The sequence below is a fragment of the Bombus pascuorum genome, chromosome 3 (genome assembly GCF_905332965.1).
Source record: "Bombus pascuorum chromosome 3, iyBomPasc1.1, whole genome shotgun sequence".
NCBI classification, from domain to species: Eukaryota; Metazoa; Arthropoda; class Insecta; order Hymenoptera; family Apidae; genus Bombus; species Bombus pascuorum.
Window position 1 is genome coordinate 7,128,027 of NC_083490.1, and position 22,575 is coordinate 7,150,601.

At 37.9% G+C, this 22,575-nt stretch overlaps 1 long non-coding RNA gene across 1 annotated transcript in view; it reads left to right on the top strand.

Moving 5' to 3' along the window:
- The window catches only part of LOC132905649 (uncharacterized), a 28,599-nt gene extending 13,547 nt beyond the window's left edge, over positions 1-15,052 (top strand). Inside the window, exon 2 of the long non-coding RNA XR_009657837.1 lies at positions 14,183-15,052. This is a non-coding gene — a long non-coding RNA (uncharacterized LOC132905649). The remainder of the gene's footprint in view (positions 1-14,182) is intronic.
- Positions 15,053-22,575: the final 7,523 nt, after the last annotated feature.

The following is a 22,575-nucleotide window of genomic DNA, read 5'->3' on the forward strand; positions in this document are numbered from 1 at the left end:
ATCGGTTGGTCGGAAAGTTTGTTCCGATTTTTAAGGAATTTAGTAAAGTCATAAGTTTTGCTTAGTACCTTTCCACTGAGGAAATTTCAAGTATATGTTTTCATTTATGTTTTCAAGCATATCACGCTGAAAAAACGTTACTGGAAGTCTTTAAATATGCTCGTTGGTTTTTAATAAAATATTATACGTGTTAAACGCTGCTGGGAAAGTTCGTTCGGATTTTTAACTCTTTGGTCGACGTAAAAAATCATATTGAAAAGTTTCCCGTCGAAAAGCCTGAGAGGTTCTGGAAGAATGGAATATTCAAGTTGCGTGAAAGATGGAAAAAGGTTGCGGAACAAAAAATCGTACCTGTATAATTCGATAAACGTATATCGAATAGAAATGTAAATCGGAACGAAAGGGTCGTCTGAATCTTTTCAATCGTTCGAAAAATACGTGGCAATTCAGACTATATGCTTGCCAGAGCATCCCCGGAATATTAATTCTGTGTTATAACAGCCACGCATACTCCGCGTTTCACGAGTATACTCGTCGTCGCTTACTTCTCGCGACGCATTTTAACACGCTTCTCAAAGAGGTCGCAACAACTAACAGCTTCATATCGTATAAATTAATTAAATATTTTAAGAACATTTTCTCTTCGATGGCTAAAACATTTTATTCCAGACGAACCCCTTGCTTCGTGCAACCAGCACAACCGAATTATTTTAAATTAAATTAGTCATTTGGAAAGAAGATACGCGTTTTCCTGTGACCTTCAATTTGACAGGTGTTCGTAGGAACACAGTGGAAATGACTGACGCTATGACGAAAAACCTTTAGCTTCCATCGATATGCATCTGGCGTCGACCTTCGAAGAAGTTGGGATACAACTTGCGTCGTCTTACATTTTTCGTCTCGCGTTATTTGCGTAGAGATACAAAGAGAGACAGAGACCTGTCTCAGCGTGTTTCCGACCGTTCGAGATCTAAATTCAGACCTAAAACTGTAGGTTCATTCGCTCGCACTTCTCGCGATTCTTTGCCCAGAGTTTCATAAGCCAGTTGCTAACGAGCTCGCGGTCTTGCGACCGAGACTTTGCGACTGTGACCAAATGCTATGGAACCATGCGACTTTTAAAACGATAACGTGCGACAACGACGAAGATTGGAAATGCGATGTAGAAATAGGAAGAGAACGCTGCATGGAGCGTTCGTCTAATAACGCACGAACATTCGTACGGTAAATACGCGAGGTTATTTGATGTAGGATGTGTAGGATCCCAAAGAACTCTCGTTCCAACTAACGATTCTCACTTCTCGTTTACAACTCAACCGTTTCCTTGATCCGATTCGTTTCCTTTTGTCGTCCCTCGATATCCTCACTACGCACGCGTTCTGTAGGCGTCCGTGACCGTTGCCACGTACGCCTTCTTTCAAATATTCGGTAGAGGGATCGTAGGGATTTCGATGGCACATTAGGCCTGTGCCTTACTTACGCTTCGATGTTATACTTGTCCCGACGAAACCGTTGGAAAGTTTTGTTGTCGACTGCCGCTACAAACATAAGTGTGTAACACAGATCAACGATCGTGCCTGATTAACTCTAACTCTTACCAAATCTGACAAAGTCAAATGACGAGTTTGAAAGTTTCGTTTAAAGTTTTATTTAAAATTGTACATTCGTAGCCATTTTCTTTTTTTTCTTTTTTGTTCGTCCAATTGTATGTAAATTCTCGTATTGACAAAAATTGAGAAATCGATTAATCGAATAATATAAGAATTTTTTTTTATTTTATTTTGGTTATTTTACAATTTGTCCTTATGGACATTTGATAAAGTGTTATATCTTGTTGGTGAAAAAAAATAAAAATAAAAAATAAATATAGCATGTGGGCGGTTACCCCCAGCAGGGTGCCAGCTTCGTTTTTTCTAAGTTATATCTTTTATGATAATATAAGAATGTGCATAAAGTTAGACGAACGAAAGAAATAAGGGCGAATGCACAATTTTAAATAAAATTTTCTATGTGGTTTCAGCGGGCTTGGTAAGATTAGAATTGAACAAGGACAAAAGGCGCCTTTATCCGTCTAACACGGCGTTCTCTTTCCATTCTCATATCGCATCCACTTACACGGTAACGTACGACTCTCGTACTCTGTATCTCTATATCTTTATGGTTATTCCAGACAATGCCAACAATAGAAAGAAAGATTGGTTCCTGACGGCTCGTAACGTATAGCTGGAAAAGTTAGAGTTGCAGAGAGCAACTTGTTAGAGTAGCAGCGATATGGAAGTTGTACTCGCACAGGTAAACTTGGCCATGTAGAAGTCTGGGTTAGATCGTGTTCTAAACTCGAGTTACAGAGCTAAAATAACGTATCCGAACGCGTAGACGATTCGAGTTAAAGCAAGCTTTATTTCCACTTATAGGAGGCAGCGAAGCGAGAGGAATCAAACAAAATTGTCGTAGCCTCGTGTAGGTTTTTGAAGTCATAGGGGTTCGATCGTAAAACAAAATTCGTTGAATGTGCGGGTATCCTATTTACCGGATAAAGTTAAATATTATCGTTCGCGTTACGAAAAAAGAAAAAAAAAGAAAATATCTATTATCCGTTTGTTCCTATCTCGACCATTTACACACACCATTTTCGCAACGGTAAAATTTTTTTCCGAATGGTTTTTTAACGTAAACTACGAACAATGTTTTCCGTGTTATTCTGGCGCGCTTTTAATTCGCCGCGCTTCGTGCGGCTTTTGTCGCAGCCGCTAGCATTGAAATGCGTGTTCTCGCGGAAAGGTCGTAGTTGAAGCCGCGTAATGGTAAACGAAAAAAGGCGCGATATCGGATCATGTGGTAGGCGATCCGACGTAAACGCGTGGGAGAGACACCCTGCAACGATTGCCGCGCCTCGTTAACTAGCGTAGAGAAGAAGTTGAAAGCGGGAGAAAGTTTCAGTGGCACCGGTGAACATCCGGCGGAATGGAATACAGGCCACGCTTATCCCGAGCATCGATTGGAATTGCTCGCACGAGAAACGGCCACGGAGATGCATGGTCACGGATAAACGTTTCGAGAAACTTTTCCGTTGTTCCTAGCATTGTTTCGTCCGATTCGCAAGATCTTTCGTACATATTTCCGTCGATGTAGTTTGGGTCCAATTGGAACGAGAGTCAAAGAAGGGAAACGAAATTGCTTTTTGACTCTCGATGGCTCGCTAAATCGCGACCTAGCAAACAACAAATCAGTTTACGTGGAAATGCTGCATTTATGCATAAGGAGCGCGCAAGTCAATTTCTTCGAAGATAACTACGTCAATTAGCATAGAATTAATATCTAAAGGTCGGAGTTTTTTTCTTTTTATATAAAAGGAACTGGTATTTTTAACGAGCCTTCTTACTCCAGCAGAAAGAACGAGATTGGTTGTTGGTTGAAGTAGCAATAACGATGTGACGAACATCATCGATTATTCCATTCGTTCGTTTCACTATTAATTTGCTAATGTTTTAACGACCAGGTATACCGGTTTCATGTTCTATACGAGGTATAAGCGGATCATAGAGTTTTGTACGTTTGTGTGAGAAACGTTTAAAGATTCGGAAGATAAAAGCAGCGAATAATAGAATCTAAGGACGCATAGAATGCACAGAATATGCAACGATATATAGCACATCCAAAGTATAGTATTCGTTAAGATATTTAAGAAATACAACAAATATCTGTTCTAGTTCTAACACTTTAGTGTGGCCGTAAAAATATTTGGATATTCACAATGTAAATGTAAGAATTTCAAATAATATTTCTAAGTGATGTGGAATAATCGACGAGGAAATAACAGTCGAAGACTGTTTAATGTATCCTTCTTGCATGTCAGTATTGTTTCATAAAAATGAATTTAAAAGGAGTTATTTGGAAATCGAGGTAGAAGATACCCTAAACTACGACAGAAAATGCACACACACGTACACACTATTTATACACACGTACTGAGAGTGTCCCAAGAATGAAATGTTAAACAGCGTTGAATTTTAAAACGATTTTAAAAATTAGAGGAAAATTAAGCCAGCTTACTGCTATTATTATTAAGACCAAGTATTAAGAACCAGATGTTACTAATCAGATGAATAATCATCGACGCTGTAGGTATAAAATATTCGAACTCAACGAACAACGCAACGATAGGAGCAAATTCTTTTGCTGAGGTATATAAATTTCTGAGGTATATAATAATTTATTATATTAATTAATAAGCCTATATACTCTACAATAGTATAATTAGTTAATCGTTGAGCGTAGTATCGCAGGAAATGCGTGGACGAAACGTGCAAGTGACGTTTGTGCTCGAACGAGAGACTAAGTTTATCGAATAATTGAAAATATTCCGCGAATTTATTCCGTAGAATTAAATAAAACGTGGCTTTAAACGTTATAAAGTTCGTCCTTCTTTCAGCTTCTCGTTTATTCGATTTAAATCCGACCTTTTTTGCGTGAACTAGAATTGGAAATATTTAACGTCTCGAATGAATAAATAAACACTAATCGAGATTGCGGATTGCACAATTGTAGGAATAATTCTCTTTAGTATTGAAAATTTAAGCAACATACAGAGCTTAATACGTAAAGATCCAAAGAACGATCGAAAAGTAAAATAGACTTACCTGTTCCTATTATTTATTCTCGAAGCTAATGAACTAAATAGAAAGCGAACGAAGGTGAATTTTCTTTTTAAAATATCCCGCATGGGCAAATTACTCTATACTTTGTAGTACGTATACAGGAAATTCAATTTTCATTTAAATGCACTGCACGTAACCTCTAGTCTATTGAAAGAAGAAACCTACCTCAAGAGTTCAATTCTGCCATGTGATATTTAGACTCGTTCTTCTTTCACACATTTTTTCTATATTTCCATTTTAACCTCGTTTCTCCTTTCTTCGCCACCGATAATTTCGCGTTTCTATCTCCTCCAATGTTCCATTTGTCCACGATCTGTGCAGTGTACGGGTGTCTCGTAGAATTTGAATTTCAATGCACCGACAATGAGTTACCTACCTGCGCCTTGGAAATTATTTTTCATCGTCCTATTCGAGAGAGTTTACGCAATAGGTAAATTTCGTTTGTTTAGATAGGTCGGTTAATTTAGAAGCGATGCATAATAAAATACGGGTAAAATCTTTCGGGCGAGAGAGACTCCGTGGAACAGCGATTAACCTTTCGCGATTGCATGTAGATTCAATGACGAACTCGAAGATTCTTTATATCGAATAACCTTTCAAGCTACCATCTACGTTTATTTGTTAAGATTCAGATTCAAGTGATCGACCATTCCTGATTTCAAAGAGATGGTTTGGCTTTCTTATTTAGAAGTTTTACGTTCGATCTTATGTTCGAAGGGAACGTGAATCTTTATATTACTGCAGGGAAAGCTTGAGAGTCGGGGAAAAGGTAATTTCGTATTCTACATTCACCTTTGTTGGATTCATTTTTATGTAGATTATTTCGCGACACAGATAATCGCAATAGAAAAGGGCTGAAACTTCGATAAAAACGTCCCGACAACCCGATAAAAATTGTTTATGCAAAGATATTTTATGTATTCGGCGCCTTTCCTCTATATAACGTTCGTTATTTAATTTTCCTATTCGTGCATTTATTCTTCAGATTCTACGAAAAGATTCGCGAATACGTTCTTCTGAATACGAATATACATATACGTGGTTTCCCGAAATTCTCGAAAACCGTCTAATTTTCCAATCGCCAAAAAGATTCAGCCGTTGATATGGAAATTGGTTTTGTTTGAAACGTATATAAACACGGAACTCGGGACGAAATCATTTCGCGCGACGATTCGCTTTCGAAATTTTTCAATTCGTCGTACTCGGAGTTTTGAACCGATCTACTACCAACCATCTCACGACGAATCGCTCGCTAGGAGACGCCTTCATAGACGTTCGTAGAATTCCTAGAATTCGTCCAAGTCAAAAATGTCTGTCGATCGTCTCCGCTGCGGAGCAAAGGAGATTTCAAGAAAATTCTCTCCGCCGACTATCCAGCAGCGTTTCGTCTTAACGAAGAGTTCGAAAGACTATTGATCAGAGGATACGCCGTACGAAATCCTTTTTGCGATCCGTCTCACGGTTTGCTAACCGTCGCCAGTGGCAAACTCCAATCTGTCCCACAATCGACTCTAATTTCAAGGCAATCGGTCGGTATCGATCGCACAGCTGGCGGACGTAAATCTCCACGCTAATTTCATTTTGGCATTCCAAATCGTATCTCGAAACGGAAATCACGTCCGAATACCCGGGAGATATAGTTCGCGGACCATCTCCGCGGGAAACATCGACTTTCTTTGTTAATTCGTAATTGAGTCTGATTCGTGTGGTTCGCGTGCTGTAATTCCCCGTACGTGCGTATAGTGCACATTTGTGTGTGTGTGCGAGATACGTGACGGGGAAAAAAGAATGTGCGGGCGAATGGGAAAAACAGGGGCAGAGAAGAAATGTAGACGTACAGTGGCTGCAAAAAGTATTCGTACGTCGGTTTATTTATTGCAACATCTACGTTGGCGGATAAGGTAAGGCAGCTTCAAATTGATACATCGCGAATTTTACTAAGTTTTCTTCTGTCTAGAAATTGTTAAAAATCGTCGACGATAGTCGTCTATTCCGATAGACACGTACGTGCCGCTGGCTGTGAAAGTGGAGCAAGTCGTATACGATGGAGAACGAAGGGAAGTTTAAAGGGTAAAAAAAAAAAAGAGGGTAGAAGAAACACGACAGTTTTAGGAAAAAAGAAAAGTTATAATTGATAAGAAGAATTGGATTGCGAACAAGCTTGATACGGATGACTGTCTTCAACGGTTGGTGATAAACGTTGCAATTAGTACGGTAAGACGCAGTTATCGTACACAGTTTTATGAATTTTAAACTTCCCTTCGTTCGCCGCTGTATCTTGTTTTTAAACGCGTTTAGACGTTTGGCGTTCGAGCGCGTTAAAAAGTATTTTTCCGACACGCAATAAAACGTTTCGTAAAATATACGATCTTCTAACGTGAGATTTACGCGTCGTCGTACAATTTTACGAGCAGTTTGTTCGAAAATGTGCCTTTTAAATACTTAAATCGCTTGCACTATTTTTAGAATTAATCGTATATTCTAGCTGGTGACTTACGATAACAAAAGATAATGGATTTTGTTAAAAATACAAGCGAACAACGAACAAATTTATTTATTTATGTCATATATATGTATTGTAATTTTGCACCATTAGTTGTCGCATTCTCATCTGCTTCGATAACGAAATTTTCTGTTCCGCACGCTTTAAGGGCTCCAAGATATTTCGTGGTTCGATGGAACGTAGACTGGAGCAGATCCATCGTGTCTTTACATTTTATCTTCTCTCACTGACCTTTCACCTGCATATGATGGACGCAACTGTGGATTATAACGTTTTAAAATTTTAGTATCCGCCTTTTCAGCGAAAGGTCTAAAACGCGAAACTCCTCTTCGAGATCCATCGATGTTTCCATAAAACATTTTGTACGGGGTATTACCATACACCACATCCTTTATAAACAACGTAATTCAAGAATATGTAATTATTGCTTTTCCCACAAGTCTCGCAACTCGCTCAGTTACATCATGTGAGTTACACCACTACCAAATGTTAGCCCGTCATTAATAAAATTACAAGATAAAACAGTCAAGTATACTCGTCACCGCCTACTTTTCGCGACACATTCTAGGCACACGCTTTCAAAGAGATCCGGAAGAGCTGATTAATCGTATCATAAATTCACTTATCAATCGCTTTTTATCGGGTAATTATCACAATTTATTAATCACTGACAATTAGTCGGCTAAATGGTAACATGGACCGTTAGCATGGAAACGTAGAAGCATTTTAGCGTTCGCTGCGTACACTAGATTTATCGAAAAAATACAAGTAGAATAGAAATGCGTTTATTGAAACAAAACTTTAATTAACACCCAATTAACGGAACGTTTGCTGGTTGAATTCACGTATCCGAACGTGAGCTCCTATTATTCGTGCGAAGAGTGATACGTAGCGAGGAAAATTGGTAAGCTTCCATCATACGAACTCCAATTGTATAAACTGTTCGTTCCCCGACAACTTTAGATAAATGGTCTTCCGCTATATTTATCGAACGCGATTTAACATTCGCAGCGGTCTCGCTGAATCTCGTAAAAACTATGAAACGAAAGAAACGCATTTCGATCGTTCGCCTGTGCAAGAGGAATGTTTCTTCGTTGCTTATGTTACCAAGTGGTTTCGCAGAAAGTATCACGCGTCTCGTAGTGTAGAAGCTTTTAATACAATCAAAATACAGTCAGTTGGAAAAATCTGCGTGCGTCTCTTGAGTAGAAAAAATATTTTCTACGTAAAGACGTAGGCAGAGAGGCGTGTGTACTTGTTCAAGCTGTAAGCAGTTTAATAAATGCATTTTTAATATCTTTCTCGATAAATCCTCGTACATAGAAATGCGCCGAAATGCTTTCACGTTTCTCTGCTAACGGTTGATATTACATTTAGCCGACTAAGTGATTATGACGCGACAGAACGTCTAGCGTGTTACAGCGCGTGAAGTAGATGCGACAGGAACACGTTACGCGTATACGGTGATAACTTTTAGTTTAATATCCACGTTTTCCTGATTTCTCGCTCGTACGCAGAAATAAGCGTCAGAAGCAGCTCTGTCACGAAGCTGATCCTTGCTTTAAATTCTTACGTACTTCGACCATATGATTGTTTAAGCGATCAACCACTGTTATCGTGATTGATGTTCAAAGCGATTAACTTGTCATTTATCGTATATTTCTAGCACCAGCGTATTTCATCTGTCGAAGTAACTTCAAGAAAAACTCTATATCTTTATTTATGTATATCCGTGACCCGGGGACTGCTATTACTTAGAAATATTCTAAATAAGGAACGGTGTATATTATCGTACCCTTGGATATACATTATGTTTTGGGTTGCAAGGTCTAGAAACAAAGAAACTAATAAACAGATTTCTATTTACATTCCTTGTAGCCTCTAGCCAAAGCTACAAGCTTAACTTTTTTGGTAATGTTCTTTTGCTATAAATTTATGAACGTGCTCCCTATCATTCCATTGTCTAGCAACACTAAGAGAGTAAGCATCTGAATCAGCATAAACTTATACTTATACCTTTAATTATTTCAATATACTTTTCTATTACAAATTCATCCACTCGTTCTTCGATCAGTCAACTTCAACCTCAACATCATGCAAAACACAAATTAAACGACGAACGAGAAACGTCAGTTCTACGAAACGTAGAGAAATAGAAACATTCTGATTTTTCTGATGAAACGTTATCGTTTCGGGTCAGGAGTTTCCGCTCGATGCGTAACATTTTTTAGAATTGAAAGTGAAATTGTCGAGCATCGTTGAAATAAAATTCTACGTCGCAGTACGTACGAGCAGTTTCACAGTTTATATTTTAATCTACGATAGGTGTAACGGAGGCTCAATTTCGGGAACGTTTATCGAAATTAATATTTGTAATCGTGGATTTCGATAATTCGAGAATTCGCTTTCAGCCGATAGAAAAGAAGTTATTATTATATAAAAATATTGTTATCAAACGAGAGACTGTCGTTAAATTTCAATCACATCGAGTACTTCGATTTCCTTAGATGACTCTGATATTAACCCTTTGCACTCCGAATTTTATTTTAATTTCTTTAATTTAATTTAAGCAGCTCCCAACGCTTTTAAGCGTTTTATTTGAAATTTACTTTAATTAAAAAACAAGACAATTTAACCCATTTACATAAAAGATATAACTTAGAAAACACGAAGTTGGCACCCCCCTGGGGGTAGCCACCCACATGCTATATTTATTTTTATTTTATTTTTTTATTGCCAATGAGATATAACACTTTACCAAATGTCCTTCAGGACAAATTGTAAAAACCAAAATAAACTATAAAAAAAAAATTTAACCCATTTGCATCGTGGCTCTACTTAAGAGGACTGGTCCCTATCACCGCGCGCAGTCGGTCGTAGGTGCAGTAAATGACATCCAAATTCTTCATGGAGTTTATCGAAAATTTACTGTTCAAAACGATTGGTAGACAATGTTGCTTCGCAAACATCGCATCTTACATTCTTTACAACAGAGGAAGAAAGTAAAAATTATTTATTTAAAGAAAAATTATTTAGATTAAAATGGAAATAAAAAAAAGCAGTCGCAGCGCGCGGATTAATCCACGCTTGGATGCAAATGGGTTAAATAAATAAAGAAAAAAACAAATTCACTTAAGTATCAGTTTTATTCACACTATTGTTGTATTTTGTAATTTTTAAGTGTATGATATATCTTGAAACAATTTCCAGGATGCAATCCTGGTTTTCTTTCGCACGTTTCACAAAAAAGGTGGGTCTGAAAGGAACTCCTGAGATAAAAACTGATGTCGAGTCACACTCGACATAGGAATGCAAAGGGTTGAATATGCTATGTATCGTTCGTGTACATACGTAATTTTCTAATGTAATTTGATTAAATCCGCATGTTGCACTGGATTGTCCGTGCGTTAAACCACCAAGATCAATTTACTGCCGGTGTCGATATTAGTATTGACATTGCTAGTATTACGCTTGACGCTATCAAGATCATGAAAATCTATTTCGCCTATTTTTTAACATATGCCCTGCAATTTCATTCCGTATCAATATGTTTCAATTTAACTCTATTCCAACTTGATCGTGGTGTTTGAAATTGGAGAAAAACGTAAAATAATAAACAGCGAATAATTGTAGTAGTTTCTTACGATAGTTTTCTAAAACGATACCACGCAATTAATAAAAATATATAAAATAACGCGTAGGCCAAGTGCTGTATCCTTTTACTGTGTTGCTGTTTTTAATCGATATAGACGTAAATTCGAAATATCAAATACCTTGACAGGATATTCCACCGGTAATCAAGCTCTTATAAACTCGATGGTATAAATTCTTGGCAAATTATATCATAAGAATTAAGAAATTGCTATAAATCGTTCGTCGTGCCGTAAAACTAATCAGTTACAGAGCTGATAAAGTTTTTCCATCGACGAACGAAAGAAACACGCGAATATTTATTCACTTGACCGTGTAACACTCGCGATTTACAAGTCATGCCAAATCCGCCGACACGGTTTCGCCTCTTTCTCGCCATAAATTGCACGTGTCAAGCGCAATCGAGATTCGTGTGACATTCGATTGCGTTGCTCTTGCACGGCGATGTTAATCGTAATTAGAAATACGTCCGCACGAATAAATTTGCAAATAAAGTCAAGAGCAGCTTGCAGCTTGCAATTTCCGTTCCGTCGGGCGACACCGCGCGAGCGAAGCGAAGAGGACAACGGAGTCTCCCGAACAAGCGAATCTGGTAAACAAGATCTAAAATGTTAAAAACACGTCGTTAATGGCCACGAGTGGTCGACTGGATGTCGAAACTTTAAACTACGCCTCTAATTCGCGAGATACGCGGGTTACTCGTGAGATAGACGTGATATAGTGGAGAAACTCGTCGTCTAACTAGCTACAAGTCGCAAAGAAGAAGCCGCTGATCTGGCGTTATTACGACGTCGCGCATTTGAAACGAGATGTCTTTATTTTTAAGCGAACTTTATTTATTACCGAACCGAGATTTTACCAATCTACGCAATTAAATTTTTGCGTTCGCACGCGAAAATTTTGTCCGCCACTCGACCCTTGACCCAGACTAGTCGACCGAACTCGCGTTTCCGCAGGGAGAGACTTACTCAAATTTCTCGCTAGTCGACCGCTCAATCGACCCGTTTGTACCGTAACTACCCTTAGGTAACACGAAAACAGAGGTCCTTGCGCCTCGCAGTACCAAAGCCCAGCCGTGTGCCTGACGATATACGCTCTAATGAACCATGACCATGCGCGTTGTTGAACCCGCTAACAGGATAGTTGCGTTGACGCGTCATTTTTTCGATCAATTTACGTCATCCAATTCTATGGCATTCACGCTGCAAGTATGAGAAGAAGTTGCGACTGTTTACTCGGTATTTTTCTTCTTGCTATTTATTACTCTTCCACCTAGACTATAGATTCTTACGATCGTGTAAGGTTAACACTTAGACTGCCACGATGGTCATTGGTAACCGGAGCGCTTGAACTTCTTACAATTGTAAAAATTGTATGAAAATGGACAGTTAGGGCATTTTGAATATAACCGATACATAGAAGATTGAACATTGAACAATTAAACATTTTTATTAGAACATCAATAAAAAAAATGAGAACAAATCTTGCATCTAACGGGGCACAGTGTTTGCATCCATATGTTTGACGGGTGATCTACGAATATTATTATAAACACGTCTTAAAAAATAATCGTAAAGCTTTATAATCATATAATTGAAGTTAGAAGTGTAAACATACCTTTTGCTTGCGACGAAATAACCAATGCGACTGGTTTGTTGAAATTAACGAAGCCTCGTTATAATATGTCGCTATCAACTGTTACCAAGGTGGCCACCAATAAGATAAACGGTCCATTGGGGAAGAATGTTGTCTTGCATCATCATTTTATTATTATTTCGCCATTATCTGCTTCGAATAATAAAAATACTCCCGTGGCGTGCTGAGCGAAACGTGTGATTTCGGCGTGGCAGTCAAAGTGTTAAGGAAATTAAGCTACTTCGCAGCGATACGTCGAACTATTTTCTTTTAATTACACAACTTCCCTTTGTGTCTCGAAGTTTCGTAATAGACTTCCGTGGTCTGTCCGTGGTCTGTCGTGTCGATACATCTTTCGCATATTCTCACACTGAGTTTCACATCTTATACGTCTATACGCTGTCAAAGTTTGGGCACAGCGAGAGTACAAGTAGTTAGAGGTACGTTCGAAGGTGAAGTGCAAGTTTCGAGCTGCGAACATAGATGTTAAGTAGGAGAGACGCGAAGGTCGTTGGTTGAAAGAGTAGACCATAGAGTAAACCAAGGAGAAACGTAACTGAAATTCTGTGCTACCCAGGAGCGAATACAAAACAATAGGTTGCTGGCAAACTCGAGAGAACAATAACTCGCCTCGTTCGCGTTAATGTCGCCATTGGTACGCGGTTATTCCGCTTTTTGATCCTCGAATGGAATTAACGCGAAGTAGCAGCCGCGAAAGCCTTTGCGGTTGACGTGACTTTGAATAACAGCGAACAACAAAAATTCGATGCGACGCTCGAGCGCGTGGCAATGAGAGCGGAGGACGCGAGTACGTCGACAGCGATGCAACTTAACGATTCGAATGTGGTGAAGTGCATGGAAACCTTTAATCCGAATAATAGCAAAGAAATAACTGCTGTCCCTTGCACGATTCTCGAGTGGCGTCATCGATCGTCAGCTCTATCGATAGCGTCCGTCGCGAAACGACAGTTTGCGTATTGTTCGTTGATAAAACTGGCGGGTATCGATTATCGTTGAACCCGGCGCGGCAATCTTTGACCCGCGGCCGGCATTATTGTCCAATTATTGGAAGAATTCGAGAATCGACGCAGCTTCCTATTGGCTTTGTTCGAATTCACATCCAATTCGCAGAGTTAATTGGATTCATTCCTTCAAACGTATCTTCATTTACCTTCGATGCGCGAACGAGTTTCGCAACGTGATGGAACGTACCTTGTGCTACTTCGTTTACCCCAACAGACACAAAACAGAACGAAACTATCGATCAACGAGGATGAGGTGCCTTTATTTCTTTCTTTTTTCTTTTTGGGTTTGGGAGTGCGTTTTGGCACTCGGTTCGGGGATCGCTGTAGGGCAATCCATTACGATCTTAACGCTTCCCTGGCTCGTGTTGCGGTTGTTTGCGATTCAAAGAGAATCGAGATATCAAGCGTCGGTCGTATAGTTTGGCGACGTAGCCTCCGCAGCTTGGAACGTACGAAGCTAATCGAAGAGTTCTTGTAGAAATCACCTCGAGTGCCAAGAAACAAGTTTTTTCGCCAGGAGGAGAAAACTTGATGTAGTCCAGCCTTAATATATTCCAGATTCGCGAAGGAGGAAAGCGTATGGGTAGAGAGGCGTGTGTGTGTCAGCTGTTACTTGCAAAGGAAATTCCATTTGTTGAGATCGATGGCACAGACGAAAGCTAAGAAACGATTGACCAATGTTTATTGACATTTATATTTCTTTTTCACAGAAACGACGTTGCGACACGATCTTTCAGCGTTAGTGATAGTTCATTCGGTAAGGAAAATCGCAATTAAATTTCATAATATTTTCATCGGTACGTAGAACGTTCTCCGGTAAAACATCAAGATTGTTCAATTTTGCCATTTGCAGCGTTTTTTTCGCGCAAGTACCCTTCAAGTAAATTCATTAATTTACCGCAGAGATTATTCGCGTGTTCTCGTTCTTTGAAAGAATTGCAAATTAAGCGTCTAACGCAATTTTGCGTGGTACATATTTATGCGTAACTGTGATACGAATTCAGAGGTTCGATAAGAAAAAAGAAAATGAAAAAATAATGTGTATTCTGTGCAACCACGGAGAAAGGAATATCCGTTGAACAACCAGTTTGTGAAATATCGGCTGAATTTTTTACCGAATAACTTGCTGAAAATAACGCCGATTGTTTTAGAATTAATAAAATTCGTATTCCATGCAGAGATATTAAACCGATAGAAATGCAGATTTTATCTTGACGTTTTCCATTATTTTCAAAGCAACTTTCTCAACAATTGTAGCCTGACCTTTTATGGTACACAGTTTAACCTTTATACGGTAACGCACTATCGTATAGCGTATTTCGTGTCGTATAAGAAGCAACAGAGAATAGATTTGCTGTTCGAAAACAATGAAAGAGATTTAATAAAAACAGTTTTATTATCGTGCAGGTACGAGACTTTTATCTTGGAAACTATTTCACGAAGATATTTACCATGGTGTACAAAACGGTAGAAAATTCAGCAGATAATTTTCGCGAAAAGAAATATATCACGTAGAAACGTATGATCGAGAAATATATAGATTAATTATCGTTTGTTCTAATAAACAATTAATAATTCAATTACGATACGACTTATGGTCGATTACAACTCATTCGAATATCTCGTAATGATTTAAACGAAGACGTTTAAGAGAAATGCATTGCTCCTTCTATCAGCTCGACCATCGTTAAGATACTCTGAAAAAGATCATTCCGCGAGTATAAAAAATTACCTTCGTTAAGTCCACACCGTTCATCAAGTCCGTTAAGAAATTCATTTTCCGAGGAAATGTTTAAGACGAGGGACCGAAGCAAAGCGTTCAATGAAAGGACAATTAAAGCGAACGCGTCGAATGAAAACAAATCAAATCGAATTCGCTGTTAACCAATTTCTCGAATTATAGAAAAATATCGTTTCATTTGATTTTCCAACGAAATACATCGGTTTGAAGGTTTTGAGGATATCGAGTCGTTCCAATTAAACTACGGATGTTTATATATTTATAGAAATTGGCGTAGCATGAAAAAAATACGCGAAACGTGAGAAGCGAAAAACACGTTGTAGATGTAGTAATATCGATAGTGGAGGAAACAAATTTTAATTCGGCTCACATATTTTTATGGAAATTCGTAATTCCATCGATCCGAAATATTATTAAAAAATATTTTTTATCGCTTCGATCAAGGCACGAATGAATTTACGCGTGAACATCGGCGATCTAGTTATCACGCAGTTGTAAGTTAGTTATGCTCTTAGTGGGACGCAGAACTTGGCAGATTTGTCATCTATTTTAAAAAACCTTCCATCGTTCGATCTGATAGTCCGTTCCCCCTTTTGATCTCGTATTAAAATATTCCCTTTGCTCAGCCTGGAAGTGATCCCCAAGTCAGGAAAATAAAACGATAAAAGAAAAACAGAGCGCAGATAAAATTGTCCACGAAACGTTGGACATGTTTTATACCGTTAAAATTGCTGAATCTGCTCGAACGAGCTGAATAGCTTTTTTCGCTGTTGTAGACCGAGTTGCACATCGTTGCACGCCATTTGTCGCGATTAGCTGCTGCCCACTAGTGTGGAGATTTTCGTACAAGTCGTTGACTCGCTGCTAATTAAGAAGACAAAGTTGCCGAGTAAGAGATCCGAATTATTTCCCTTTCTTTTTTCCATTTTCTATCCAAACGAAACTGACAGTATCAAAAATGAACGTTTTTGCCGCGAATAAAAAAGTTGAAATTACGTTTCTACCAACGCGATTCTTGTCGCGATAACAAAGCGCAATTACTACGCGCGTCGATTTATTTAATTTTGCTTCTCGTTGGAATTTCCGAGAGAAATTTTTAATGATCGTGAAAGTAGCGCGAGATGACAGCTAAAACAACTTAAAGCTGCTTCGACAAGTTAAAAAAGGGCAGAAGTTTATTCTACGTTCAAGATAATACCGAGCTTAAGCGAGCTTTATCGCGATATCGTTTCGCGTCAAAATATTTTTCTCAATAACGGCAGTCTTACGCTCCTTTTTAAAATCCTGCAATTTCGATTTTCTTAACGTCTCGGAAGATCACAGAGGAGAAAAAGCGCGACAAGAATATTTTCATTGAACTTTCCGCTTTGTGACCACCTTGTAATTAAACGGAAAGATTTTAATACCACGCGATCAATTATATTGCTATTGCACATTTTTTTATATTCATAGGAAGTTCGAAATGGAATACGAAAAAATATATAAAATATATAAAAGCGTTTTCTACAGCATTTAGTTGGTAAGACAATTTTCAACCGAGATTCTGTCTTTTTACATTCTCCAAAATATGGATCCGTAGCTTAATTAGAATTTATTAAGAAGAATATGCAGAAACACGATGCACGAACGAGATACAAGTTACGAAAGGACTCGCGAGTAATTTACGAGTAGCTTACCAGCTACGATCTGTGAAATTTCAACTTAATATATCTTCTACGCGAGAAGTAGCGAGAGACAGGAATTTTGCGGAATTGATCTTGTCGAACGGCTTGGATTATTCGATAGAAAGGGTGTCGTGTGTAACGGAAAAGCGTGCGAAGCTTTTCACAGAACCGTCGTAAAGGGAAACGATTATCGCGTGAATCGCTTCGGAGAGAAATCGAAAGCTGCATCAGACTTGTAACTGTTTCGAAGAAAAAGAATTTAACATACCGTGTCCCTTATCGATCCGGAGCTTTTACGGGCATTTAGCCGTCAGGCGCGGTGTGCGTTGTCCTGGAAAACGACGATGAGTTTAAAGCGTCGTTGAAAGGTGTATTCGCAAGAATCGAAAAGATCAGATCGTTAACAGTAGACAACGAGAAGCTGACGAATGAAGTTCACCGTAATGTCGTAACACGGCGTATTGCACGGGATATCGACGACGTTGTCTTCGCTACCGATGTTTTTCTCTTAGTTGTAATTAAATAAAAGAGAGGATGATCCGAAAGATCGATGGCAAGAGTCAGTGGCTCGTTTTTCAACGTTACAAGTTCTTGCGATTATCGTTGATTTTTAAAACACAAGATGCATAGTGTACGTTTCCTCTGCGTTTATGAGAAATTCGAAAACCAGCACACACGATGTACGTAATAATGCAGAAGCGTATGAAATATTCAAAATAGATAAACAAATTTTCTACTTACAAGGCAAGTTTCGAAAGATTATGAAACTTCCGAAACACGTACAAGACATTCTTTTGCTGTCCAAAGTCGCTCGAAGGAAATGAAATTCACCTCTGAGAACCGGTCTACTTTCCGATTTTCCGTTGTAGTTTTCAAACCGCAAGTATATAGAAAGAAACTTTTCGGACGGGAGTTACATCTTTCGATCAGCGCTATCGTTCCATAAAAGTCAAAAAGTCTGTCAATGTTACAGCTATAGCGGAAAATTTTCAGAGGTGAATTTCACTCTCTGAGGGTGAACTGTGACAGAAAATAAAAATAGCGCGATAAAAATTACGTATCCTTTGCGTGCAATCTCAAAGTTCCACAATTTGTTGAATTTGCGCGTTGATGTCTGGTTAGCGAAGCGCGTTTTTGTTTGCCTTGGTTGGAATATGTATATCGTGGTCTTTTTATACATTGAAGAGAAATCTGAAATCATGCAGAAATGCATACAACGTGCTCATAACGTGTAAAAACGTATCGAATGTCGAAAAACGTATAAAATATCCAAAGTAGAGTACCTGTTGCTCGTAACAACAGCAGATCGTCCCGAAACCATCTTTCTTTTACAAACATGTTTTTTACGACAACGCATCTTTATACGAACACGAAAATTCGGTCAAACAATGCGATTTTCATTTTAATAGGACAAAATGGATCGTACGTAATTCAATAAAATAATAGAAAACAGAAAAATGTTGTGCGTCCATGATTTCCTGTTGGAATACAACGATATTACACGTATAGACACAAATACTCTTACACAGATCATACTCATTACTGTATAGAGAGTGGGGTTTAAAATATTTAAGGGATCATGGGTCACTACCTACGTCTAGTCTGAGAGTAACTGGCCAACAATCAACGATTCTTGCATACGTTGTTAATTATATCACTCGCTTATATACATCAGGTTCTGTAGTTGTGTTTAATAAACATCACTGAATATTATTTTAACATATACATTGTGTCTTCCACAGATTATTAATCTTAGCTTTAAGATTAAATTCTAACACGATTTAATTTTGGTGGAGTTAGAACGAAGTACAAATCGTAATTAACACTAGAACTACCACACCAGCCAAATTGACTGCTTTTACAATTTTAAGATTAACTTTAAGATTAAATTCTAACATTTCCTTATAGAAGGAAAGAAACTTTTGCCACGATCTAATATAATATTTAATAAATAACGACAACTTCTTGCTCAAGTGCCGTTCTCTTAATTATTTTCGTGGAAATATGAACGCGCAATAAATATTCGCAGTCTAGTTACACATAGTACTGTGAGAAGAAAGTAATAGAATTTTTATCACTATAAATAATAGATGCATATCCTTTGTCACTGGTGGTATCCTAAATCATGCTAGTGGGTTTTGTCGCGTGACACAGCCTGGATATTTCTCTTCGGTTATTATCTGTTAGTCTCTATGTCCGGAGCAAGCTACATATATAAATGTACGTACATACATACATTCATAGTATGTACCAACGACACGAAAAAGACTCGCAGCGATTAATTTTCGTTTGCCACGAGTCCATGAATCATTGGCGTTAGTCTGCTTGTTCGACTGCATTTTCCCTGGTAGTTCGATGTGGTTGGCATAGCTCGTTACGTGGCCTAAACATCGTTGAAACTGCTATATGACCATGATCTTAATGAACGTGTAAAGATCACAGAAAAGAGAGCGCGATAGGGATCTTTGTTGAAACGACCTTTTTCGTTTAAATAATATGTAACTTTTTTATTTATTCAAAGATAGCTACGCGTCTTTCCAGTTACGTAAATCGATCTCTTCCATCTTCGTGCGTTAGATCTGTCGAAAGTTCTTTCGCTTTTTCGAGTTGGCAAGTTGGAAAAAAAAGAATCCCTGACATGGACGCGAAAAAATGATGGATTTGCCATAGAATGGTCATGTACAGTAAACAGCAAAATTATCGCAGACCAAACGACTTGAGTTTTTGCGACCAACAAGGTGGACGTTTATTTTTCAAGTTTTTTTATCTGGGCTTAGAGCAACGAAATTTGTAACACCTTTTGAAGATTCGTGTATACGCGTCACGTACAGGAGGTTAAAAAAATAATTTATTCCGAAATCTTTCAATTTTCGATTCACCTTTCATCTCTTCGATTCCCCATCTGAACAAATATTTTGAAAAATTCAAATTAATTGGTATGCTCGTCCTTACTATTTCCATACTACGGATTATTATCATTTTGAATCAACATGTGCTTTTTTCACGATTCGAATTAAAAGAATTAAACAAATCGGAACGTTCTTTTCCTTGTTATGGCATTAACATTTTTATTGCGCTCGTAATTCACGATACTTAGGCTGCAACATACCGAAGCTACTCTCATACTTGTATCGCATTAAGGACAAATGTTACATAGTTGCAGAACCGTACAAGCAATATGCTGGAGGCAAAGTGGAGTGGGATTTTATGTACCAAGGTAATGCTACATTCCGTTCTCGTTCACCCTAATGGGACGGCTTAATAAATATCATTCGATATATCTTGAAGGTTCCGGCATTTCTATCTGAAAGTTGTTCACCAAGGGTGGAAGGTAAATTATCGTCGACATTCCCTTCAATCTGACATGAGAGACACGAAGGGGACGAAAAGATTGAGAATTAATGACCAATATGATCTTGTAGATGATTTCTAAAATGTTCTGAAAGGGATGTAGCGATTGAACGAGCTAAACAATTTTTACATTTTTTAATATTTTTTAAAATTACCAATTTCTACATTTTACGTTTCCTTCGTAAAATTAGAAAATTTCTTGACGAAGTTTCTAATAATCTACTTGACCAGTCGACTGTTGCCACCTATTTGAAAAACGTGTTCCTAAAATGCGTCGCGAAAAGTAAGCGATGACGAGTATACTCGTCAAACACAGGCTATGTGACATGCTGTTGTTGCGTGGAATTAACACTAGAACTGCTTTTACAATTTTATTTTAAAATTCCTACTTCGTATTATATTTTTTCCCCGCAATGACGACTTTCGCAACGATAACTAAAAGAATAATAAAATAAATTTTATTTTGTTTTTTTATGCATTCGAACTCAAAATAATTTTGTATCAAGGCTACTTATACCAATACCAAAATGACCGGTACTTGTCAAAGTGTAAAAAGCTCCCACAATCTGTTTATCGAATCTCAATTAACCAGTTGCCCCATTTTGTACAACTTCCCACGCGTTCTTCAAATTTTTACTGCGTATCATTCGATATAATGATATCAGTTATCAGGAAAATTCCGGATCGATCGCTAGATGCTAACGCTAGAAATACCACACCAGTCAAAATGATTGGTTCTACAATTTTATAAATGTGTCAACCCTAGTTTAGGGATGATGGTCCCAGATGGATTAATAATGCTAACAATGTACTACATGACATGGAATTCCTTCTGTAAGAAAGTAATAAATCAATAAATATAAAAATATTCTATCATTTCGTATTTTTTAAAGACAAATCATTTTTACTTGTTTTGGTAGAAATAGCTTCGTGTTAACTATCGGTATTTCTAGTGTTAATTTGTAACGAAATGATTTTGTTATTTTTCAATTTTATTGCTGAAATTTATCGCAATCGATGCAGCAAATTTTAACTATTTTTTACGCATGACGAGTATACTCGCCGTAACGCAAGATATCGTCATTTGTTCGTGACGAGTATACTCGTCAAAGACAACTAACTGATTAAGATATTCCGTATAAATTTACCATAGAATCTCAACTGACTGACATCGATGCACTGTTTTTTTCATCTTAAAAATACCTTCTTATTATGTCTAAAATAATGAAAAGGGTAGGAAACTTGTAAAACTGCTTTCGAGGTATAAAAAGAAGATATAGGAGGGCGTTAAAGGTTGCAGGGAGCGTTTCAAAGTCCCCGAATAAAAACTTGGAATGTGGTAATTTTTTTTTTAATAATAAAAGTTTTATCGATGCTATACCGTTTCTCCCTGCTGTCTTCTGTGCACTTTGAGACATTTATGACCATTCGTAGGTGAGAGTGAAAGTTAATGACATTTCGCTTACATAGGAACAGGTACTTTATCCCTTCAAATTTACGATTTCGATCTTTTACTTTATCTTGCGAAGTTTTATGCTTCCAGCGTGTAGAGAGGTGTCTTTGCATCTTCGAGTTTGCTTTGATCAACGATCGAGAATTTTATCTTCAGCGATCAAGTTTATTAAGTTGGACCAACGGAAGAGTTGATACGATATTACTGTTCCTTTGCAAAATATTCTAGATTTATTTATCCATTTATTTATATAATTGTTATTTATCGATTATCTCTTATTTATCGAAATATTTCTTTCTAGTCAACAAGCGAAACGAAGGTCATCTAACTTATCGTATTTGTGGGGTTTTCAAGCAGGCCGCTAATATTTATACATTTGTCAGAAAATTTGTGCGTAACATGGCGAAAATATGTGAAATATCGGAGGCAAAGTACTTTATGTAAGCTCCGTTCCGCCAATTCTATTTACAAAGATATTAATTTATACGACCATCTGCGGTCTATTGATAAATTCTCGCCTGATAGATTTTGTATAATCGGTCAGAAAGCTGGCAAAGGCAACGGAGAATTCGCAGAAGCGTTCAAGAGGGAATGTTACCCTCGCTCGTCAGTCCGCTTGTTAGCACCCCCTGTAAAATTAATGAGAAGATCATCCAATAAGAAATAACTGCAAATTTACAGATAGGGCTCCACCCACGCGGTGTTTACCTTCTAATGAAATTTCCAAGAGATAATGCTTTCTTCAGACGATTCCTGGGATTATTCACGCGTTCAATTTGTATAATTGCTTCCTATCAGCCAGGACAATTTATTACGATGCAGTTTGCTAGCTATTAGCTATCAAACTTAAACAAAACTATTCAGACCGACACTTTGGTAATGACATTATCGATG